Raw genomic sequence first — 26,497 nt, forward strand, 5'->3', positions numbered from 1 at the left:
GAATATAATATACTTGTTTTTATGGTTCAATTCTTTACGATGCATGAAATTTTACATACGTACCGTTTTTGAGTCTTTGACGAAAAAAAACACCTTCCCTTCTTTTCATGCTTCGTGAAGAAAAATTATAACAATATCCGTAGTGTTCTGATGAAGAATATCCAAGCTTCGTGAAGATATTTTCCGAAGCTACACTTCCAAAGATCAATAGTGTATCCCCTTCTTGTGCCATATGCAGCATGATGTATGATGCTTATGCCATGCGAAATGATGTGATGATGTTATGCTATGTAAGATGGTATTTATTCCGAAGATACACGCACATCCCTGTAATAAAACACATAATCTTTTTAAATCAACGTTGACTTTTCGCTGTAAGCCTCCCTTAGGAGCTTCTTCGCCTTTTACTTCAGCGGAATCAGCGTTTATTTTTCGCTGTAAGCCTCCCTTGGGAGCTTCTTCGCCTTTTACTTTCGGCGGTATTCGCGTTGACTTTTCGCGCTTCGCCTTTTACTTAGGCGGTATCAGCGTTGACTTTTCGCTGTAAGCTCTGCATTCCTTTTGGAACGACTTTGGAGCAGAAAACTTACACTGTGCTCCCTTTGGAACGGTGTAACACCCCTGGTGTTACTGTAACTAAAACTTGAGCATAGCATCATAAGCATTGGCATTGCATATGTTTGATACACCTAGAGTGCATTCACTAGGTAAAAATTTCAAACAAGTTGTATTGTTCTAGTGTTTTTCAAACAGGACCCTTGATAGGGAACTTAACCCTAAATAGGGATTAAAAGGGTAAAACTTAACCTAAAATGAGGAAACCTAAAGACTTTAGGGTAAAAGTCATAAAATGACCCCAAGAATAAATTTGAATTACTTTGATACCCCTGGGATATTAAAAACCCTAATTGGAACCCTGGAAAACCCTACAACCAAATCCTAGGGACTTATGTGCAAAAGTGATGAACCTTTGGACTAAAGTGTAAAAACTACTATGTTTGAACATATAAAGTCATTTGGTTCACAAATATGTGAATTTGCAAGTTAAACCCTAAGTTTTGGGCTTATTTGCAAAAATCACCTCTTAAGCACTATAGAGCCTAAGTCTGAAATTCAGTTTTGTTGGTTCAACTTTGGAGCCCTGTATCTTTTAAAATATAGGGAATTTACCCAAAGTGACCACAACAAGTTTGAAGACCAAACATAGTAGAACAACTTTGTTTAAGGGTTCAAGCCATGATCTTATGAGAAATTGGGAGAAAAACCCAATTAAAGTTGGACTGTCAGGCTGGTTCTGTCTGAACATCAGACTAACAGATTCATGCCCTGAACTTCAAGCCCAATTTCAAACCAGATGCAGTGGCTTTTTGGGGCAACATCATATGGCAATATTGTAGATGGCATATTGCTCTACAACTTTGCTGCAGAGCTTGGTATGAGTTATCATCAGAAATCAAGAGAAAACCTGGCTTCAAATGTGGCTGTCAGGTGCATTTGACTGAATTCTCCCATGGTACAGTGCTGCAACTGAAATATCGCCAGCGTGACAAACCTTCACCGTCGGCGACCTCTTTGCGCCAAAATTCGCGCCGCCGCCGCCCGGGTTCGTGCGCAGTCGGGAACGGATAACGTCGGGGAGGGACAACCATACGTGGCGCCACCGCCCGAGCCCTGCCGGAGTTGTTCACCGGCGACTACCGTGACTCAGTGAGCTCTCGCCGCGCTGTCACGCATACCGTGATTTCCTCACTGTGCCTCCTACCAACGTGTTATGCATGCGCTTGCGATGTTATCCGTGGCCGGAGGTCGGCTGTTGGGTCGTCGTGGCTATAAATAGCACGGTGGTCCACGGCGAGGTGTTTTCCTCTTCACCAGCGAACCGATCGCAATCCAAAATTCGCACTGACCTCTCCACCTTCTCCCAAATCGATTGCGCACGGTGAAAGCACAACTTCTTACGGCCGAGTAGCCTCAATCTCCAACCCCAATTTCAAACAGAGCCACCACGACGCCTTTTTCCCCCAATTCGGTCCGTCGCGCCGCCAAGCACAGCTCATCCGTGGCCAGACCACTCTAGTAAGGCTCTGCCCAAATCAACTGATGTTTCTGCAACTCCGTTCGCTTGTGAAGCTCATCGTGGCAACCGATTACTCAATCCGGCCCCGGTTGTGCGGGAACGCGTGCCCGTGGTCACGATTTCCGCCGTGCACGTGGACATGCCGTTCTCAGTGCATTCATGTCAAATCGATGCGTGTTCCGAGGTCACCTATTGTCGGTTACGCTTTCCCGATCATTAGTCCGGGCAGTCGTCGCCGGCCATGGCCGGTACAGACCTCGTCCGTGACGCTCGACCAGCAAGCCGCGGTCAGGGAGCGGGTTGGGGAAGAAAAGAAAGTCCAGGGACCTTTATGTAAGCTGTCAGCGAGACGTTGAATAGTAGCCGAGGATTCTTAGCACATTCCTTAAACCATCGGGGGCTTTTCTGCAAAGCTGCCAGCGCGCGCGGGCGCGCGAGGGCGCTCCCCTGTTTCCCTGTGTTGCCGGGCCGACTGGGCTAGATTCAGCCCAACGCTATTTACACTTTTTCCTTTTTCTTTTCCAGTGGAGCTTTAGAAATATGTAGAAAATTACAGAAAAATCCTAAAAATAAGAGACCAATTTTCCTAGGCTCCTTATTTTCCCTAGTATTTAATAAAAATAGTTTCATGATTTTTAGTTTAAACAGGGAATTTTAGAACATTTAAAATAGCTTAAAGTATTAGTTCTGGATTTTTAGAGAACATATGGTAAGTCCAAAAATTCCCAAACTTTTTATGGGAACTTAAAACAATATTTAGAAGCCTTGGGTAGAGTTTGAATTGATTTGGACCTTGTCCGATCACCAAACCCAAAACCACCCCCCTGCCCTGTGAACTCCTTTACCGACTCCGGAAACCCTAAGTTCTCGGAGTTACATGAAGGAAAGTTATATTCAAGATTTAGATAATAAATCCTTATTACCTTTGCACTCTCATGAGCATGACATGGCATTCATTCTTATATATATACCTATATGGTTATATTTAGAAAACGAAGAAGAGAGTGAAGTGACTCAAGAGAAGACACCACCACCTTTGGAATCTCGGGCAAGGACTTGGCTCTACTTCGACATCTGCAAGTCCGAACCTGACTCACCTACTAACGAAGGCAAGCCCCGGTGCATGCAACCCCTTTCCTTATGTTTTTAAATACTTTTTGCACACTTAAGTCTAGTGAAATGTGCATTAGGTTCATAGGAGTTACTTGAAACCCTTTGATGCATTGCTTTCCTTGATATCCATACCTTTATAGATACTTCTGTGAAGTATCAAAATATGATTTACAAAAATGCTTAGCCTTGCTTAGATCTTGTGGATAGAGGTTGTCCTCAATTTAACCCGGGAGAGGATGGCTTCTACCTGCAAGTATATTTTCATTTGGAGCAATGGTGGGATCTTACTGCAAAGTTCCCTGTGATGCTCTTTCATCCTAAGGAACAGACACAATCCTAAGGATGGAAATACTTAAATTGAGACTTGGGTTAGGAACAAGTGGTGTTCTACCCAGGTTGGTTAAGGATTAACGCGTATGTAGGCGTGCTGACCGAGGACCCTTTAACTGGTCACATGCCTCGTCATGGGTAAGCCTTGCCTCGGGCAGACTAAGGCCGGAATAAGATAACACGAAATGGACGAGAGTAGCGTGTACCCTCCGTGGCAAGAGGCTGGACGGTGGTGTATCTGTGCTCTCGGTTTGCGTGAACCTGATCCGGTCTTAAGAACCCCGGTGGCGGGTTGACATATGCAAGGGTTAAGTGCTACATATGTCGTGTGATTGGAGATCCTCAGCTGAGTATAATCGATTCGGATCGCCGTACCTTCACGGTTATGAAGACTTGGTCACTTCCTTGCAACCTAAAGTCAGGACGTGAACACTATGGATAAAAATGATGTTGTCTTGATGTGATGTGAAATTAGACTAGATGCAAATCGAGTCTATTAATACTTAATATGGCGTTAAAAGATTGAAAGCAAGGACTCACTTTAGTAAGCTACTTCTGCAAAAGTATAAGTTGATTTTTGCTAAAGCCTCTCCTTGACTCCTATTTATCCAGCATACCCTTGAGAGTCTTTTCCTTAGTCGGGTAAGACTTGCTGAGTAATTCCATACTCAGGGTTTATCCCTTTATTGTTTTTAGGTGAGGAAGCGACAAATTTTTGTTGCTTTTGCTCCAAGGTGGTACCAAATGAAGAAAAACAAGACTGAAGTGCGGGAGGACTCGGTCCTCCACTTAGGATCTTTTGCTTAAAACTTATCGGGAGGAGTTTGTGCCTCCCTTGGTTTGTATAATATTACTACTCTGCACTCGCCTTTAGTTCTGGTCTGTAATAAAAATAACTCAAGCTTGCTTTTGAAATAAATGTAAGTTTATGTAATTGCTTCCGCATTTCTTTATCTCCGATGTTCTGTAATGTCTGCAAGACGGGTGAAACGTTCCTGGTAAGGTAAGGAAAGATACCGAGCTTGTCAAGTGACTTAGGAACATCTACAGGGTGTCTGATGTCTGTGAGACAAGGACAACTGTAGGTGGGCCTAATTACTTGGGAGGTTCCGTCACAGCTGGTATCGGAGCGTAGCCCTTCTTTGCAGATATTATGAGGCATCTTCAAAAGGATTTTCGAAAGTCTTACCTAAAAACTCTTTTCTCTTCTTACCTAAGTATTCTGAAGAGTCTATCTTAAAGACCAGATAGGAAGAGTGTAATGTATAGAAGGTTGAATCGACTAAGGTTGATTCTGTAATTATACATGCATCATGCTAAGCACTATATTAATAAAATTTCCCCCCTTAGAGAAATGTTGTCGCGCATCAGAAAGACCGCGCGCAAATCTACTAGACCCATTGGCGTACCCTGCCATTAACTTACCCCAAGACATGAAGAAAGTAGCAGTGGTAGCAATGATCCTATCGGGGATCTGGAAGCACAAGTTGAACTGCTTCAATCAGAACTCCGTCACAGGAATGATCTAGGGGTCACGGATGCAGCCATCCGCTACTTGCAAGACCAACTCGCGAAACGAGATTTAGCACTCGATTGGATGGTTAACTCTCGTTTACTCGCCTGGGCTGAGGAAGTCAAAGCTCGAGCCCATGTGGAGGAGCTTAGCTTATCCATGGATAACTTGCAGGACTATTATAATACACTACATGAAGAAGTTCATGTATTGTATTCACAACTGCACCCAAACGTCCCTGCGAATTCTGTCGGGATGGAAGCTGGACCTTCGCATGTAGCGGGAGAAGCACTTGATGGTGCACTGGACCTTTTTAGGCCTCCTCCCTCTATGAAGTTGGTTGACGAATGGTCTTCTACGCTCGACAGTAAAGCTACCAAAGGTGAAAAGAAGTGGCTTACCATGTTCCCGTGACATTGGCCGGACGGGACTTTCCTACAAATATGATTGTTCCAAAAGGCCAAGACATAGATGTCATCTGGGGCATAAACTGGTTAGTCCAGCAAAAAGCAATTCTCAACCCTGATCTGAGAACCATCAGGTTGAGTTATGGCTAATAGAGAGTTGGTGACTTGATTGCCTAAACCCAAGAATTAGGCTATATTCGTATTTAGTGAACCATGACCCGACCCAAAGTCGAATTTTCCGTTATTACTTCATGACCACACCCGTACAAATAAATGCCTAGATAATTTCCTTGTCAAACCTAAGGTGTACCTAGACTTCAAACAAGGATCTCAAGTCATGCCTCCTTTTAGAGCCATTCTCTTGATCAGCTGATGCAGGTTTAAGTCTCTAGTGTATTTGGCCTCTCCTTGCGGATCGTCGTGTTGCTCTATTAACCCAACCTAGAAAAGACATGTCCGACCATTTCCTTGAATTTGATGCCTTTGGTTTCTTCATATCTATCGAAGGCATACCAACTTAAGCCTTGACCTTGTGATCACTGCGATGGGCATAGAAATATGATTGGGCTGAATTAACAGTCTCCCATCGTACTCCTTCTATCAAGTTTAGATTATGGCCATGCCTTGGGCCATGATCTATTTGGCTCTCTACTTGTAACCATCTTTACTAGTGGAGTATTTCGTTGTGTATAATCACCCTTGCTCAATCTATTGGTGTCATGGTTAAGAACTTATGGTACTGCAGCGAAGCTGAGAACCTCACCCAGGATTTTGCTGCTTGGCGCATGTCGGTATCGAGGTCTCTAGTCATGATCCATTATGGAATTACACTGATGTGTTATCTCCCATTGACCTTTCCTTGAAACAATTTCTATGTTGTTTGTGAAAGAGATCAAGCAACATCTGTCATTTCCGTTGGATCAAAAGGATATACCACTTACATGTGTGGTCTTATTTCTTTTGATCTTGGTAGTGACTACTCATACAAGTTCCCTTTACATCCTTTGTGTAAAGGTGAAGCCCTGGAGCTTTTTAGTGTAAGAAAACAACTGATTAGCTCTCAAAATGGAGATTGGATTTTCTCTGCTGCTGAAATGCAGGAGTTTGTTCATTCGCTCTCTTATTTAATCCATGTATTCCCTAATCTAGTGGATAATTCATCTTGCATAAAGAAACGGATGAACAACATGACCAAATGGATTTTTACCCAAATGCATGACCTTTTGCTTGCAAATGTGAACTCTCAACCCCTTGGCGTACCAATGGTACTGAGAGGATTTGCTTAATGTCAAAAGTAGTTCAACAAGTTGGTTTTGACTAACTTGTAACTGCCCGTTGAACGAATGCTGAGTTTAGAGATCGTTTTATCGAGTTGTCTAAACTCACTTTGGTCCAACCCACCCTAAAGAAAGTACTTACCAAAGTCAAGTTGACCAGTAAATTATTGCTCCTGTCGCGCCTCGACCACCTCACACATGCTTTTCCTGTGTGTGTGATCATGCCAATCCATGACTAGTGCTGGATAAAATGGACTGGTTGCAAAGTCCGCATTTTTAGATCCCTCCGCTGGTGATTTTTCTTGAATCTATATCACCTTTCGTGGACTGGGATTCCTTGGCTAACACGAGTTGCCTGTGATGTTATTCGACCTTCACACCCGTCTCGTGTGCTATGAACTTACTGTAACCACTTGTTGGTAAACCTCTTCTTGTGTGTTTTACCCAAGATGGTGCATCTGATTCTATTTGGGTAAAGTTGCATAATTGCCACCCAACAGACTCAGATAGTACAGTGTCATCCGAAGAAGCAAGTTGCACACATGGAACCTTATGTGTTCTTCTGGTGGGCAAAGATGCAAATTGAAATTGCACACTATGTGGCTAGATGTGACACTTGTAAACGTGTCAAGGCCATATACATGAAGACTGTTGGTCCATTACAATCCTTACCTATCCCAACATGGAAAGGGGAAGATATTGTATGGACTTTATCATGGGATTACCCAGGACTACAAAAGGGTATGACTCTATCTGGGTTATTGTTGATCAGCTTATGAAAATTTCTCATTTTCTGCCAGTCAAGACAGATTACCCAGTTACTGTCTATGCTCAATGGTACATTGCTCGTATTCTTAGTCTGCACGGTGTTCCGAAGACCATAGTGTCGGATCATGGATCGCAATTCGTATCCAAATTTTGGGAAGAACTTCATAAATCCCTGGGTACTAAGTTGCTCCACAGCTCGACCTATCATCTTCAAACCAATGGGCAGACTGAGAGGGTAAACCAAGTACTGGAAGATATGCTGCGGGCATGTGTTCTGGACTTCTCGCAAAAATGGGATGAATGTTTGCCCCTAGCGGAGTTTTCATACAATAACAGTTATCAAGAAAGTATCAAGATGGCACCTTTTGAAGCTTTATATGGGCGACGGTGTCGAACTCCGCTGAATTGGTCTGAACCTGGAGAAAGATACTTCTTTAGGCCTGATATGGTGAAAGAGATCGAAGAAAAGGTTCAGAGAATTATTCATAATATGAAGAAAGCTCAGACTCGACAAAAGAGTTATGCAGACCGACGACGACAACCCTTATGCTTTCTGGTAGACGATTATGTCTACTTAAAAGTTTCACCAATGAAGGGTGTATCACGTTTCGGGGTTAAAGGGAAGCTTGCACCCAGGTACATTGGTCCATTCCTTGTGATTGAGCAATGTGGACCAGTGGCGTACCGACTTCAACTACCCGAAACATTGTCTGCTGTGCATAATGTGTTCCACGTGTCACAATTGAAGAAGTGTCTTCGAGTTCCCGATCGAACCATTGAAGTGACTGATGTTGTCCTGGAACCAGATTTAACATACTCGGAACATCCTATTCGAGTTCTGGATCAAAAGGACAGGGTTACCCGGAGAAAAACTCTCAAGTTTTATAAGATACAGTGGAACCAGCATTCTGAAGATGAAGCTACTTGGGAAACTCAAGACTTCTTGAATAAGAATTTCCCAGGCTTTTTAGCCTCTTGTAAATTGTAAAGCCTGTATAACTGTGTAATAGAGAAGTGACCCCCACATCACCCCTGCCTTGTACCAGAAATAAGGAAATAAAAATGTGATGTGTTTCCTTTACCATTACCTACCCTAGGATTTTAATCTCGGGACGAGATTCTTTTATGGGGGGAAGGATGTAACACCCCTGGTGTTACTGTAACTAAAACTTGAGCATAGCATCATAAGCATTGGCATTGCATATGTTTGATACACCTAGAGTGCATTCACTAGGTAAAAATTTCAAACAAGTTGTATTGTTCTAGTGTTTTTCAAACAGGACCCTGGATAGGGAACTTAACCCTAAATAGGGATTAAAGGGGTAAAACTTAACCTAAAATGATAAAACCTAAAGACTTTAGGGTAAAAGTCATAAAATGACCCCAAGAATAAATTTGAATTACTTTGATACCCCTGGGATATTAAAAACCCTAATTGGAACGCTGGAAAACCCTACAACCAAAACCTAGGGACTTATGTGCAAAAGTGATGAACCTTTGGACTAAAGTGTAAAAACTACTATGTTTGAACATATAAAGTCATTTGGTTCACAAATATGTGAATTTGCAAGTTAAACCCTAAGTTTTGGGCTTATTTGCAAAAATCACCTCTTAAGCACTATAGAGCCTAAGTCTGAAATTCAGTTTTGTTGGTTCAACTTTGGAGCCCTGTATCTTTTAAAATATAGGGAATTTGCCCAAAGTCACCACAACAAGTTTGAAGACCAAACATAGGAGAACAACTTTGTTTAAGGGTTCAAGCCATGATCTTATGAGAAATTGGGAGAAAAACCCAATTAAAGTTGGACTGTCAGGCTCGTTCTGTCTGAACATCAGACTAACAGATTCATGCCCTGAACTTCAAGCCCAATTTCAAACCAGATGCAGTGGCTTTTTGGGGCAACATCATATGGCAATACTGTAGATGGCATATTGCTCTACAACTTTGCTGCAGAGCTTGGTATGAGTTATCATCAGAAATCAAGAGAAAACCTGGCTTCAAATGTGGCTGTCAGGTGCATTTGACTGAATTCTCCCATGGTACAGTGCTGCAACTGAAATATCGCCAGCGTGACAAACCTTCACCGCTGGCGACCTCTTTGCGCCAAAATTTGTGCCGCCGCCGCCCGGGTTCGTGCGCAGTCGGGAACGGATAACGTCGGGGAGGGACAACCATACGTGGCGCCACCGCCCGAGCCCTGCCGGAGTTGTTCACCGGCGACTACCGTGACTCAGTGAGCTCTCGCCGCGCTGTCACGCATGCCGTGATTTCCTCACTGTGCCTCCTACCAACGTGTTATGCATGCGCTTGTGATGTTATCCGTGGCCGGAGGTCGGCTGTTGGGTCACCGTGGCTATAAATAGCACTGTGGTCCACGGCGAGGTGTTTTCCTCTTCACCAGCGAACCGATCGCAATCCAAAATTCGCACTGACCTCTCCACCTTCTCCCAAATCGATTGCGCACGGTGAAAGCACAACTTCTTACGGCCGAGTAGCCTCAATCTCCAACCCCAATTTCAAACAGAGCCACCACGACGCCTTTTTCCCCCAATTCGGTCCGCCGCGCCGCCAAGCACAGCTCATCCGTGGCCAGACCACTCTGGTAAGGCTCTGCCCAAATCAACTGATGTTTCTGCAACTCCGTTCGCTTGTGAAGCTCATCGTGGCAACCGATTACTCAATCCGGCTCCGGTTGTGCGGGAACGTGTGCCCGTGGTCACGGTTTCCGCTGTGCACGTGGACATGCCGTTCTCAGTGCATTCATGTCAAATCGATGCGTGTTCCGAGGTCACCTATTGTCGGTTATGCTTTGCCGATCATTAGTCCGGGCAGTCGTCGCCGGCCATGGCCGGTACAAACCTCGTCCGTGACGCTCGACCAGCGCGCCGCGGTCAGGGAGCGGGTTGGGGAAGTAAAGAAAGTCCAGGGACCTTTATGTAAGCTGTCAGCGAGACGTTGAATAGTAGCCGAGGATTCTTAGCACATTCCTTAAATCATCGGGGGCTTTTCTGCAAAGCTGCCAGCGCGCGCGCGGGCGCGCGAGGGCGCTCCCCTGTTTCCCTGTGTTGCCGGGCCGACTGGGCTAGATTCAGCCCAACGCTATTTACACTTTTTCCTTTTTCTTTTCCAATGGAGCTTTACAAATATGTAGAAAATTACAGAAAAATCCTAAAAATAAGAGACCAATTTTCCTAGGCTCCTTATTTTCCCTAGTATTTAATAAAAATAGTTTCATGATTTTTAGTTTAAACAGGGAATTTTAGAACATTTGAAATAGCTTAAAGTATTAGTTCTGGATTTTTAGAAAACATATGGTAAGTCCAAAAATTCCCAAACTTTTTATGGGAACTTAAAACAATATTTAGAAGCCTTGGGTAGAGTTTGAATTGATTTGGACCTTGTTTGATCACCAAACCCAAAACCACCCCCCTGCCCTATGAACTCCTTTACCGACTCCGGAAACCCTAAGTTCTCGGAGTTACATGAAGGAAAGTTATATTCAAGATTTAGATAATAAATCCTTATTACCTTTGCACTCTCATGAGCATGACATGGCATTCATTCTTATATATATACCTATATGGTTATATTTAGAAAACGAAGAAGAGAGTGAAGTGACTCAAGAGAAGACACCACCACCTTTGGAATCTCGGGCAAGGACTTGGCTCTACTTCGACATCTGCAAGTCCGAACCTGACTCACCTACTAACGAAGGCAAGCCCCGGTGCATGCAACCCCTTTCCTTGTGTTTTTAAATACTTTTTGCACACTTAAGTCTAGTGAAATGTGCATTAGGTTCATAGGAGTTACTTGAAACCCTTTGATGCATTGCTTTCCTTGATATCCATACCTTTATAGATACTTCTGTGAAGTATCAAAATATGATTTACAAAAATGCTTAGCCTTGCTTAGATCTTGTGGATAGAGGTTGTCCTCAATTTAACCCGGGAGAGGATGGCTTCTACCTGCAAGTATATTTTCATTTGGAGCAATGGTGGGATCTTACTGCAAAGTTCCCTGTGATGCTCTTTCATCCTAAGGAACAGACACAATCCTAAGGATGGAAATACTTAAATTGAGACTTGGGTTAGGAACAAGTGGTGTTCTACCCAGGTTGGTTAAGGATTAACGCGTATGTAGGCGTGCTGACCGAGGACCCTTTAACTGGTCACATGCCTCGTCATGGGTAAGCCTTGCCTCGGGCAGACTAAGGCCGGAATAAGATAACACGAAATGGGCGTGGAGCGGTGGCGAGAGTAGCGTGTACCCTCCGTGGCAAGAGGCTGGACGGTGGTGTATCTGTGCTCTCGGTTTGCGTGAACCTGATCCGGTCTTAAGAACCCCGGTGGCGGGTTGACATATGCAAGGGTTAAGTGCTGCATATGTCGTGTGATTGGAGATCCTCAGCTGAGTATAATCGATTCGGATCGCCGTACCTTCGCGGTTATGAAGACTTGGTCACTTCCCTGCAACCTAAAGTCAGGACGTGAACACTATGGATAAAAATGATGTTGTCTTGATGTGATGTGAAATTAGACTAGATGCAAATCGAGTCTATTAATACTTAATATGGCATTAAAAGATTGAAAGTAAGGACTCACTTTAGTAAGCTACTTCTGCAAAAGTATAAGTTGATTTTTGCTAAAGCCTCTCCTTGACTCCTATTTATCCAGCATACCCTTGAGAGTCTTTTCCTTAGTCGGGTAAGACTTGCTGAGTAATTCCATACTCAGGGTTTATCCCTTTGTTGTTTTTAGGTGAGGAAGCGACAAATTTTTGTTGCTTTTGCTCCAAGGTGGTACCAAATGAAGAAAAACAAGACTGAAGTGCGGGAGGACTCGGTCCTCCACTTAGGATCTTTTGCTTAAAACTTATCGGGAGGAGTTTGTGCCTCCCTTGGTTTGTATAATATTACTACTCTGCACTCGCCTTTAGTTCTGGTCTGTAATAAAATAACTCAAGCTTGCTTTTGAAATAAATGTAAGTTTATGTAATTGCTTCCGCATTTCTTTATCTCCGATGTTCTGTAATGTCTGCAAGACGGGTGAAATGTTCCTGGTAAGGTAAGGAAAGATACCGAGCTTGTCAAGTGACTTAGGAACATCTACAGGGTGTCTGATGTCTGTGAGACAAGGACAACTGTAGGTGGGCCTAATTACTTGGGAGGTTCCGTCACAAACGGCTTTTTGTAGCTTCAGCAAACTAACTCTGCGTTCCTTAGAACGACTTTTTGTTGCTTCGAAGAATTCATACCGTGTCTTTTTAAAATAATTTTTTGATAATTCGAAGGTTCTCCTTGCTATTACAAATCTTCAAGCTCCGACAACTTAAACCTGTGGAGAAGATATATTTTCCTTATGGCAGACAACAAAACTATTACTTGGAATTTAAAAAGTGTCCTTTATTAAACAGAAAATAAAACTGAAATGAAGAAAACTGCTATCAAAATAGGATATTTGTCAATAGATTGCTTCGACTCTGGCACAGTGCTATTGACTGTGCGAGCTTCGGATTGTTCTCTGAAGTCCCTTTGGTGTGGAGCATATTGGCTCCCTTCTGGCTGTTGGCCTTGTTGCAGCGGTGGTGGAGGCGGAGGCTGTTGCCAGGAAGCTTGAGGTTGACTCGCCGAAGCAACAGAAACTGCAGGGTGGTTGCCTACATATTCTCGGATGTAAGGCGAATGATACGAAGCAGTGTGCATGACCTGCTTCGGCTGAGCCTGTTGTGCTGCAGCTTCGGCTATTTCCTTTTGCTTCTGGATGGTAACATGGCACATCCTGGTGGTATGGCCCTTGTTCTCACCACAGAACAAGCAAAAAATTCTTCTTGGTTGATCTCCAAATCTTCCGCCGAAGCCCCTGGCGCCTCTGCCTCTTGGAGCTGGCGGTCGGAAGGAGCTTTCCTGTTGCCCCGAAGCCTGTGAGGAGCACTGTGGCCTTTGCTGCTGGCTCCCCCTATCATCATTTTGAGTAGAGTTGTGAATTGACCTAACGTGCCTCGGATAGAATCTTCCTCCGAAGCCCCAGGTCATTTCAGAAAACCTGAAAGCCTCCTCCCTTCTTTGACGAAAATCATTATCGGCCCGAATATACTCGTCCATCTTCTGGAGCAGCTTCTCCAAAGTTTGAGGAGGCTTCCTAGCGAAGTACTGAGCTGAAGGTCCTGGCCGAAGCCCCTTGATCATGGCCTCAATGACAATTTCGTTGGGCACTGTTGGTGCCTGTGCCCTCAAACGCAAGAACCTCCGGACATACGCCTGAAGGTATTCTTCGTGATCCTCGATGCACTGGAATAGAGCTTGAGCAGTGACCGGCTTCGTCTGAAACCCTTGGAAGCTGGTTAACAACAAGTCCTTCAGCTTTTGCCATGAAGTGATCGTTCCTGGTCGAAGGGAGGAATACCAGGTTTGAGCAACACTCCTGACAGCCATAACAAAATATTTTGCCATGACTGCTGTATTGCCACCATACGAAGATACTGTTGCTTCGTAGCTCATCAAAAACTGCTTCGGGTCTGAATGGTCGTCGAATATGGGAAGCTGAGGTGGCTTGTAGGACGGAGGCCAAGGTGTAGCCTGCAGCTCAGCGGACAGAGGAGAAGCATCATCAAAAGCAAAATTTCCATGATGGAAATTGTCATACCAGTCATCTTCGTTGAGGAAACCCTCCTGATGAAGGTCTTGGTGCTGAGGCCTTCGGTTTTGCTCATCCTGAGTAAGATGACGAACTTCTTCAGAGGCTTCGTCTATCTGCCTTTGCAGTTCAGCTAGCCTGGCCATCTTTTCCTTCTTCCTCTGCACCTGTTGATGAAGCATCTCTATGTCTCTGATTTCTTGGTCTATCTCATCCTCTGGCGGTGTCGGGCTGACAACCTTCCTTTTCTGGCTTCGGGCCTCCCGAAGGGAGACAGTCTCCTGATTGGGGTCCAGCGGTTGCAGAGCTGCAGCCCCAGTTGCTGAAGCTTTCTTCGGCGCCATAGCGAAGGTTTATGATCGCCGAAGGTGTTCAAAAACTCAAAGAGTGGAAGTGAGTTCACCGGAGGTGGGCGCCAATGTTGGGGACTTGTTCTCAAATGCTATGAGTTAAGAACAAGGCAACATAGAAAATGTTAAACGGTAAAGTCCTTCGTCCTTCGAAGCATTATTTCCCTTAGGATATAATGATTTTCGAACGAAGGTTATGAAGGGCGCACCTTCATAAACACAACATACGATGATGAAGAATGAACCATATGAAATATGAAGGATAACATAGACAATTATATATTATTATCAACTTATTTTTGCATTATTATTATGAAGAAATAGAAATGACATCAAATTACAAATGTACCTTCGGCTTGGAAGGAGATGAAAGTACAAGTGTGACGCAAAAGCAAATGCCAAGTCAGCGTGAACAGTACGGGGGTACTGTTCACCTATTTATAGGCACGGGACACAGCCCATATAAAATTACATTCATGCCCTTTACATTTGGTAGTAATTCTATAGTAATCCACCGAGGTCTGAATAGCCTTTTCATCTTTAAGTCGGTTTCCTTTTCTGCTACCACGCCGAAGCTTTCCCGCTCACATCTTCGGCGCTGTATCAACCTTCGTATTATTTTGGGCTTCTCCTACTGTGATATCGACTCGAGTCCGAAGATACCTGTTCACACATTATACTCCAGAAACACTGTTAAATCCTGTTTTTGAGGACCTTCGGAAGCCGAAGGCCCCCAACAGCGTGTTTACACTAAACAAGTATTAATTAGAAATTAGAATATTAGTTCGACGTAATTATAATTATATGAATTGACATTACATATCAAATATAACTTAAAACTACTACTTAGCTTTGACTAACCTACTATTTTTAATAGTGGGCGATTAAACAAACAGTTAGTTAATTGACATGAGTGATTATAATCGAACGGATAAATATCGTGCGCGGATCACGCGCGCGACACTCACGAAACAACGCACATAAGGGGAGGGGTAGACGGGGGGTTGGGGTGGACGGACGTCACCGGAAACCCGATGACGTGTTGCGCGTATGCGAACGTGAGCGCACGCTGCAAGGACATGGTTTGGACTATCGAGCGCGTGCAGTATGACGAAACGTGTCAAATGAGACTGTACGCAGGGGGGTAGATATGTTCTAGTCGTCTCGACGAGCGAGGGCACGGGTGCGGCTTGACTACAAGCGACACACACAAGGGCTCGGCCGACGCTATGGGCCACGCAAGGGCGCACCAGCCAAATGGCTAGGCAGTCGCGGTCGCGCCAAGCGCCGAGAGGGTAGGGCACGGCTTGACCAAGGGCCGGTTGGGTTGCTCGACTAGGCGAGCACGAGGACGGGATAGGGTGCTCGACGCCTGTGCACAGGGTAGAGGAAAGATGGGGAAAAAGAGGAGGGGGTGGTAGACGCAACTCGAGCGGCGCCGGGAGCGCCATGGTTGGCTCGGCCATGGGACCGAGAAGGTAGGGCTGCATAGGGTGGGTGTCGCAGCGGCGCAGAGTAGCCGCGGCTAGTAAGTGCGGGGTTGGAGAGAGAAGGAGGGCTGGGGCCGGCTTGACTAGGCCCTAGCCATGGTGGGCATCGGCCACGATGGGCGAGACAAAGAGAGAGAGAGAGAGAGAGAGAGAGAGAGGGGGGAAGGGGAAGGGGAGAGCTCACCTCGGAGCGGCCGACGACGACCTCGATGGATGGCGGCGGCGGTTATGGCAGCACGAGTGCTGGGGCGCTAGGTCATGCGCAGGACGTGCCTCGGGCGGCTGGGCGTGGACGAAGCGGGAGGTGGGCGGTTTACGGAAGGAGGCGGCCTGACGCGCGGGGCCCACGGCACAGCGGCACAAGCGTGGGCGGGGCAGACCGGCTGGGCTGGCATGCACTTGGCAAGCCGTCGGCGCGGTGGGCCGACCAGGTGCGGGAGAGGGGGCGGGGCGGGATGGCCTGGTGGGCCACGCAAGCGCGGGCCCAGGGAGAGGTGAGAAGAGGGGTTGGGGCAGCTAGGGTATTGGGGCTTCTTTCTCTCTTTTTTTCTATCTTCTACTTAACGAATTCATATACAATGATGAGCCACATATTAAATAGATACAGACCAAAGCAAAACATCAAACAAAAACAAATATATTCCAGCAAAATGCATCAAACATTATTGCCTTAGGGTTTTATTAACATCTATATTTGAAGTAAAATTCCCTATTACATGGAAAGAAATGAATAAAGAAGCGAAAAGAAAGAGGAACAATAAGGTAACACCTGAATTTGGTGGATATTAGAAAAGAAGTTTTGTACCTCCAAATTCAGGGTGTTACAAGATGCATCCACCAGTGAACCACATGCCAGATTTATTTACGCAGTGTACCGCATTACATAAATAATTACACCGTGTATCATAATTTGTATAAGTATATATCATAAACTAGTTCTGACGAGCCTAGTTGCATGGCTGTTGGAGCTATCCTATATATATGGAGGAAATAAAGCATTTCAATAACATTTTTTTTGTTTCCATGCATGTCAATCCATATCCTTTCATCGTACATCTTGTCATCCTAAATTTATGTGCGTGCAGCAGGAAACAGATTTTTACGCAGTGTACCGAAATGCATAAAGCTACATCGTGTATCATAATCAGTATATATTATAAACAAGTTTTAACGAGTTTAGTTGCATGACTGATAGAGAGATTCTATATTTATGGAGGAAATAAAGAATTAACTACGATTTTTTGTTTCTATGCATGCCAATTCATTTCCTTTCCTTTCATCGCACATTCTTCTTATCCTAAATTTGTGACCACGCAGCAAGAAACATATTTTTACGCAGTGTACCAAATTGCATAAATACATACACGTATAGCATAATTAGTATCAATATATATCATAAACTAGTTCTAACGGGTTTAGCTGCATGGCTGTTGGAGCTACCCTATATTTATAGAAAAAATAAAGCATTAAATACGATTTTTTGTTTTCATACATAACAATCCATTTCATTTTATCGTACATTTTTGTCATCCTAATTTTTTTGCGCATGCAGCAGATAACAGATTTTTACGTAGTACCGAATTGTATAAGTTTTTAAACCGTGTAGCATATTTAGTATCAGTATATATCATAAACTGGTCATGACGAGACTAGCTGCATGGCTGTTGCAGCGATCCTATATTTATGGAGAAAACAAAGTAATTAAAAATAGAAACTGTCACATATCTCTTTCCTAAATTTACACGCATGCAAGGAAACGTGTTTGACTCAAGCATTCATTTTTTTTGCGTGCATAGACTTAAGGTGAGCGTGCACCCGACAGCATAGCTTGGGAGTGGGTGGGGCGCGCCAGCCACTAGATTGTAGGGGTGGTCGGCCTTGGCTTCCTATAGTTAGAGAAAACATAGGGCTCCTAATATATATATAAAGAAGATATTAATTAATATTATATCTCTCACTCTTACTTATAAGCTTAATCATTATATCCTATTAATAGATTTGGACATTCGGTGTATACTAATTTTTTTCATATAAATAGGTCGAAGGAGACGTACAGGGCTTGTCAACGTCTCAGCACGTCAGACAAGAGTGATCGTCGAGCAAATTGTAGTCTATCAGCAGTGGCGTGAAACTGGTTGGATGCGCGTGGAAGCGTGAAGCGCGCCATTTGCCCCTCTCACTTGCTCCACACGCACGTAAAAATCAATTATCCTAGGGACCTGGGGGTAATTAGGCAGCATGTTGGTTCCTCGCGAAACAATTCCAGGAATCAGCTGCCTCGTCCATGAGACACGTGTCGTCGTTATGATTATATATATATATGCACCCTCGTTGCACTCTCGGCAAGCATCACGCACAGCCACACAGGCAAGGCAGCTGCTATCATGGAGGGCCGGAACCACAGCAACGAGCCGGCTGCCCTGCTGGCGCGTCGCGCGGGCGACAAGGCCGCCCCGACGACCGACTACTCGATCACCATCGTTGCTGGAAGCAAGCAGGCCGCCGGAGCTCACGTACGCGCTCGTCAAGGCGCGGTGGCTGCGGCCGTGGCGGGCCAGCTGCCGCGCGGGTCCTGCAAGGTGGAGGCGACTGTGCAGGGTCCTAGGCACGGAGGCAACGGCAGCGGGGGAGCGGGCGTACTCCTGATGCGTCGCAACGGGCCGTCGCGTGTGCTGCCGTATTCAGTCGCACGTGCCGTCGTTGTGTGAGCGTACAATATACGTACGTACTGTATATCGAATGCGCAAGTAGTATATCTCATATCTGATGTGGAAGACATCAACGAGCGAGGTTAACGTACATGTGTCATCAAGGAATTCGGTTTTGGAAATAAAAGTACTAATACAATTATATATGTGTTAAGAAATGAGGTATTTTCAATTATATTTTAATCTAGAAAAGCGTTATACACATGTCGTTGACAATAAGTATAAGTGTGTGAACTCATCTAAAGTCTTAAAAGACACTAGGGATTAAAGTCACCTCGCGTTTCGCGCACAGCGCATGTCAACACGTGGCGTGGGCTCTGGCCCAAATAGCTTTTTTTACAAGAGTAGGACCCATTTCTATTATTATCGTAACAGAAATACAAAGCGGTTCCTATAGTTTTCACATATCCTATGCAACACAACAGGAAGACCCTGAAGACACAAGTGCTGATGAGTCAGAACAGCCGGGTCTCTAAGCAGGCTAAATGCCAACCGACAGGTTTAGAGTTTTACAATGAAAGTACTAGAGCACTTAACAGGCGACAATGGGAATAACAGGCGATAACAACACAACGTGAGTACCTAACAGAAGTGCTAACATAGGCAAGCAGGCACGGCATGATCAAGGCCTATGGTGTTGCTTCATTCCTTCAGCTCGTCACCCGACCCCAGAATCTGACTTCCTCTAGCATTTGCAGCACAAATCAGCATCTTGGCGCCCTCCAAATAGCTCATTCAATCCAGTAGAACAATCGAGCTGCGTCCGCCCATCACTCCTGACATCTCGCCTCCAAAATTCTGGTCTCCCGTGCCTCACCTTTGCCAATTGTCGCCGTGGGTCGCCGCGATGGCGTTGCGGACGCCTCTTACCACCTCTGTCGCATCCTTCGCTGACTCCCCCCTCAGCGACGGCCCTCTGCGCTCCTCAATAGCCTTCTCCCTTCTTACGTCACCTCCTCTCGCTCCGCTGTGACTTCCCGCTCCTAGATGTCGTCGCCTTCTGGATCGCGCGCCACATGCTCGACCAAATGAGGAGAGCGGGTCGTCCCCATTTTGACACCCCAGGTGTCTGTTTCGTGTTACGTTGGGAGATTTATCCTAATCTCGGATGCCCAGTAAAAATTTCTATTTCTTTATCATGTCTATCTCTGTTTATCCGGATTATTCATGGAAGTTCACCGAATTCTGAGTTATTCGAAAGCGAGAAACAACCAATTTTGGAGCATGTTAAAACTTCTATTCTCGGCGCGAATGCAAACTCGTTAATCAATCTCGATTTATAAAATCTCGCCTAAAGCTCATTTAATCAAAATTCTCGACTATTGTTAGTGGATCTGTGCCCGAATCCAATTCCTCGGACTTCGATCTATGTCCAACTATTCTATCCGGATCCGTACTCGCAAACGGAATACTCAGTATGTCGTCCTCTAAATAATTCTTACTTGACTCAGCCTAGTATGTTATGTCTGAACTGAATTCAAAACCCACTCCGGCAATGATTTTTATTAACCCGACCCGATTGATCTCGATCACGAATCCGAAACCAATAGGTCTCAATTCATTTTGTTCCTAATTGGGTGTGAGGAATTATTTTCCGAACAACGCTAAACAAATCAAATTCCTAGTATGGATAATCCTTCATTCTGTCCGACCGAGCACCAGCTCGGTCTGTCTTTGCACAGACGAATTCCGCGGGAGCATTTTTATTCCGGGAAATAATTTAGCGCAGTCCGTTTGAGTGTTTTGGGCCAAGCCCATTCCAGCCCAATTGGCCCACTAAGAAACCCTAACCCTAGCCCATGTCTATAAATAGAAGTGCCCCCTCTCTTGCACTTGGGGTACGTTTTCACTCCCACCCCTCTATTTTCCGTAGCCGCCACCTTCTCTTTCCCTATCTCCTTCTCCTTCACGGCATCAGCAGCCAGCACGCTGTCTCCCTCCGCTGCCGAGCAGCAGCCCTGTCTTCCTCCTCGCCATGGCGCTCGGCGCCCATGCAGCAGGATGCCGGCCAGGGGAACCAGCAGCTGAAGCCCCTCTCCGCTCTCTCCTCTTCCTTGGCTGCCAAGTCCAGCCATGGCGCCCCTCCTCCCTCAACGCCGACGCTCCCTGTTTTCTTCCCCCTGGGCGCGCCCCTTCCGGCATGGCAGCAGGAAACCTTCTCCCTCTCGGCTTCTCCCCCCATGGTCGTGCTCCCTATTCTCCATGCCGCTGGGTTGCAGGGAGCTGCGCCCTTCTTCTCCACAGCGCAGGGCGCCCCTGTTTTCCTCTCCTGGCCGCGAGCCCTCTGCCGACGCCTCCTCTCTGCCCCTGCCTTTTTCCTAGGAGCCAAGCTCCATTCCTCCATGGCTGCCCGCTTTTCCTTGTTGCGGCTCCTTCCCTAGGCCAGCGCCCCTCTCCTGCTCGGCCACCTCTGTGCGCAGCAAGTTTTCTTCCCCTGCCGCTGCTCCACCCCACGCACTACCTGCTCGACAGAATGACCGATCTATGCACAACCCTTCTTCCTCCTCTCCCATTGGTGCTGCTCGTCGAGCCCTCCCTTTTTGGATGCTGGCAAGAAAAATCGGTGCAGCAGCCCTCCAGTTCATTCTCCTCTCCCCCGTCGCATGTCATCACTCTCATGTTTGCTGCGTAGCCCCATCTGTGACGCCGTCGAAACCCATGGTGAGAAACCCCCCGCTGTCCTCGCTATTTTTTTAGCGTTTGTAATGTTCGATGGACTGCCGCCAACAAATTTGTGTCTTTTCACAGCTAATGGTCGACGTCGTGCTTCGCGCCTTGCCCGTTCGACGAAATGCCGAGCCATGTGGACAGCCCATGCGGCTAGTCCTGACTCGTTCAGGTTGAATCCATGTGATTGACTTACTTGCACATTTGTCATTGTCATGTATATATATGTGTGTGAATATGTTGTATGCGAATTGAAATCCATGGAGGAGAAAGTGGTACGCGTAGATGTGTTTGTGATTGGAATGCCAACAAGTGTATGTGTGCCTGCAATGGTCCATTTGTGCGTCGTAGGGATTGGTCGCGGATGTAGTAATTGTTTGTTAAAATACTTCGTTGTAAAGCAGTGTGTTGGATGTGGTAAATTTAATAAAGCGTAAAGCATGCTTGGTGGTTTTCGCAGTCGGCTAATGAGTTAGTCTAATATAATTATATTTTATGTATTCATCGTTGGTGTAGGTTAGAGTGGGTTGAAAATATAAATTATGTGACATGTTGTTGGTGTTTGAAGACGAGATGTGCAAATAATCAGTTTGGTGTTTCACTCGTCTAGTCGATAAATGTTGTCATAAATAATTGCGTTATAAATTTGGTCATAAGAGTGCAGTGGGCACATGGTGTTGGTTGGATGTGATAAGTAAATTGGAAGTGTGGGTTTATCTGAGCACTGTGCTGTCGAATGTGTGTATCAAAATGTGTTGTAGTAGTGACTGCGTTAAGTGGAACCGAAGTGTCTCAAGTGCATGCCGTGATGTGGTTGTATTTGAGATAGTAAAATTATAAGTGTTGCGTGATGTGAGGTCCAATCGATGCAGTTAATAATTGTCTTAGCTTAAATAGAGAGGTGGTGACATGTCAAGGTAGTCATCACTTCCTCTATAATTATAAGTCAAGCCAATACACCTTATGCGTTCATTGAATTTCACCTCGTACATAGTGTACGGTTGGGTTCATTGCTTCGAATAGATATTTTCGAGTGAACAAGTAGGTTTGTAATGTGTTTATAATGACATTTTATCTCAAGTGTTATGTTCTGCGCATAAATAAGAAGTATGTATGTTTTTTGTAGTAAGGATTGATTGTGAGAGAGTGTGTTGCAAGAAATGGATTAGTGCGCATATAGGAGATGAATGAGTGTGATGAAATGGTGACATGCCTTCGTAGTCCTCATGTCGTCTGTTTGGTGACTTAGCCGAAAGTCGTAAAGAAATGTCGCTTACCTATGTTTTATTATTGTTACTCTACGACTCTGTATAAATTGCCATGTGAAGTATGATTGAATTAGTCTATGTTTGCGCTGTGTGGTGTAGTGGTGGTATGAAAAATGGGTTAGGAATCCATCGGCTAAATGCCAAGTTCGGTTAGAGTTGTTTTGTTACTTGGGAGTGTGTGGTGAAGTGATGGCATGACTACGTAGCCGTCACGTCATCTATTGTGTGACTATGCTTGAGTGTGTCTTGATATAAGTTAGAGTAAGTCAAGTCCCTAAAACACGACGATTCTTGAATTAAAAAGGAGCTGAAAATTATTAGTGCTGTTTTGGACTGCACCCAGTGATTTCCTCGTGTTGTATGTTTGATGGACTAAATTATGTTTTCTGTAGAAAAGCCATGTAATAAAGTTGTAGAAAAGTTTATTATCTTACTTGTGTTAAAATTTGACAGCCATAAGTCTGACAGTTTAGGAGTTATACTCCTTGCAAATTCAGTAACTGAATCTGTCCAAATTCTGTACAGATTTTAGAGATTGAATTGTTTGCTTAGGTTAATGTTATAATCTGTTCATGGTCGTTATAAAAAAGTTGTAGATGCTTTTCTTATCCTTCTTGTGTTAAAATTTCATAACCATAGGCCTGATAGTGTAAGAGTTATGAATTTTACAAACTGGTTGCTGTGTTCTGTCCACTGTCAGAACAGATTTCGAAAACTGTGTTGTTTGATTTAGTTAAATATTGAATCACTTATTGGTGATTATAAAAGTTATGTAGTGCTTTTGTTTAGCTTTCCAAAAAGTCTTGGATCACTCTTTTTGTGATCTGAAGATTAAATTATGAATGTTTAAAGTAGGAAGATTGAATCTGTCCAAATCTGGACAGCAAAGCCTTCTAGTGTCTCTTATCCTTATTTGCATAATTAATCACCTTGAGATGTTTATAAATGTTTTGTAGCCAATTTCATTATCTTTCAAGAAAATCTAGGATCAATTTATTTGGATGCCTGAATCTCTAGTTATGAATTGTTGAAGTCGCAAGTCTGAATTTGTCCAAATCTGGACAGAGCTGTTGTATTAGCACTTTTTGACCTTACTAAGTGTTGAATCCTGTTGTGATGACAATACCAAAGTTGTAGAGCACTTTTTAAGCTTTCCAGAAAATTCTAGTTTGCTAGTTTTGGATTAGTATTTGAAGAGTTATGATTAAAACAAGTAACTGCTTGCTGCTGTTCTAAAAATCTGTATGTGCTCATTTAATTGATAGTTCACCATTTTGGCTAAAAATGGTTGCTTAGCACTAAATTAATATAAACTTGCCATGACTAAGCTTAATAATGCATGTGTGTCATATTTTATATGTTTCTTCTCTAGTTGATTTTGATATAGGAGTTTCATAGACATGGATGCCTAGGTCCTATTTAAACTTACGTTATCTTGGTTGCTCTTGTGTGGTCAATAGGAGAACAAATGAATGATTAAGGTGAGCGTAGTAAATGCGTGTACTTGCGATGTCGTAGTCGTGTTGCGTAAATAAATAAAATGTTGTCGTCTTTTTAATGGTGTTAATGTTGAACGTCGATAACGTGTAGATAACTAATGCTAACGTGTGGTTGTTACGGTGTCTTACAATTAAATGTTTAGTTCGCTACCATGTAATTGTATATCTTATGATATTTTTCATTATATTCATACATATGCATCTTGCATCTCATTTAGGACCGAGCGATGACGATCGTGCAAGTGATGTGGTGCCAACCACAAGATGCAGTTGGTGGACGACCTGAAGAATGATGAACTTAACCAGTGGATGCTCGCCAAGCGAGTATCCCCCCACAAACACTATCTAAGTGTTAAATTCTAGGCAAGCCCCGGTTTTATGCATAACCATTATATATATGCTATTTTACTGCACTTAATGTTTGTAGGCTTGTTACTGTGCACTTAAGTGTAGGAGTTGACTGAAACCCTAGTTGCATAAACTCAGGATTCCCTTTGAGATGGATACTAGTATGCTAGGTCGAGTAGCTGCTTTGCTAATTAGGGATCTCGGTAGAAGTCGAGTGATTTTTCTAGCACTCGCGCGAGGTCAAGAATTGGTTGTATCCATTTTTGATAACAGAATGATGATAGTCTATGGACACAGATCTATGGGGATGCGTGGTCTACGAGACGAAATTGGAATAAGGATTAACGTGCGGATACCTGTGTCAAGCGTTTGAACGTACTAAGCACATGCCGAGAAATATGGTAAATCGGTAAGCCTAGTACCTGAGTGAACCTGGCAATAGACTTTACTCCTCACGCGACCTGAGACGTGGTCTTCCATTTCGGTTATGGTGGGTACAAGTGCGGTCACTGCACGGCGGCAGTCGGGGTCAGTGAGGCATTGTACGCCAAGGCGGTGAACCTTGTTCTGTTGACGGGGAATCGATGGGGACGGTTGATGTGTGTGGGGACGGAGTGCCTCGCCATGTCGTGTGTTTAGGTTTACCTTGCAAGGTTAAAAACTCGATTCGAATCGTCTGCTTCTCGCAGCTAATGAGACTGCTTGATCCATTGTACTGCATTGAGTAATAAGTGGAAAGGAGTTGACTAGCAAAAGATGTTGATTGATAAAAATGTTTGATACCATGTATGATTAGCTAGGTACACATCTAGTTAAAAAGGATCATACTAAAACTTGAAAAGCTAAAATATGATTTTAGACTCAGCTAGTGCTTTTGGCAAACCAAACCCTTTAGCCAAACAGCTGCATGTCTAGAGGTAGAGGAGTAGACTCCTCACATCGGGTAAGTCTAGCTGAGTATTAGTATACTCAGCCTTGCTTGTGGCATAATTTTTTGCAGGTACTCCTTAGGATGATTGGTTGATGGTGTGACTTGGCCTCCATTACTGCCACCGGGATAAATGGTCGAGTGGATTACTGCTTCCGCAGGAGAGAACCAAGAGGAGTGGCGTGGCCAGGCTTCGCCATGTTACTCGGTTTTCTCCGATAGTTATTTCTGCTACATTAAAAATTATGGTTATTATTTCTAAAACTCTGATAATGTAATCACTAATGATACTTTCTTAATTTATGGTATTATGCTTTATTGTATTTCTCTGTGCCTCACCTTCGAGTGAGCTAGTGGTATTCGATCCTAGATAAGTGGCTTTATTGGACTAGATCCGAGGGACTGACGGGTTATTCCGGTTTAAGTGTGTTGTTGCCCTTGCGGGTGTGACTTGGTCACTTAAGCTGGAATAATTCGGGCGGTTTCGCCACACCCATGTCATCGCAGCTCGTCCTCTCTCTGATATGTCGGTATGTACGAGCAGAGATGCCTTCGGATGCCACCAACCTGTTCTGTTGCGTGGAGGAGTACAACAATGCAACGAGGCTCTAGAGCCTGCCACACTGGCATCCCTCCTGTCTTTGCTGTCCAAGAAGCGCCAGTGAGGCACAAGAGATGTTCGATAGTTGCAGGACTGCCTTCATCAATGTTGTCCTCTACACAACCGTGGTTCACACATGGTGCCGCGTCAGGCGGCTCGACGAGGTGGACAAAGCCGATGGCCAGTGCGTCCACCGCCTAGGGGCGCGACCGACTCCTCTTCCCCACTGGTGTCACACCCGGTTTTAAGGGACAAAGCCGGGTGCATCTCATACATGCGCTAAAGAAGACAACATATATAATAACAGAGTGTATAGAGATAAATGTCACAATATAATCAGAGTACTTATTACATAGCGGAAGTCTTACAAAAATAGAAGATAATTATAACAGGATGTAAAATCCATCCTTGGCGCTAGATTGAATCGAACTCCTCGTTGTGTGGCTCCTCTTGAACCACATGTTCTTCTCCTTAGGGGGGGTGTGAGACAGCAAGGGTGAGCTCACACATGTTCATCGCT

This window comes from Zea mays, chromosome 2 (assembly GCF_902167145.1).
Source record: "Zea mays cultivar B73 chromosome 2, Zm-B73-REFERENCE-NAM-5.0, whole genome shotgun sequence".
Lineage (NCBI taxonomy): Eukaryota > Viridiplantae > Streptophyta > Magnoliopsida > Poales > Poaceae > Zea > Zea mays.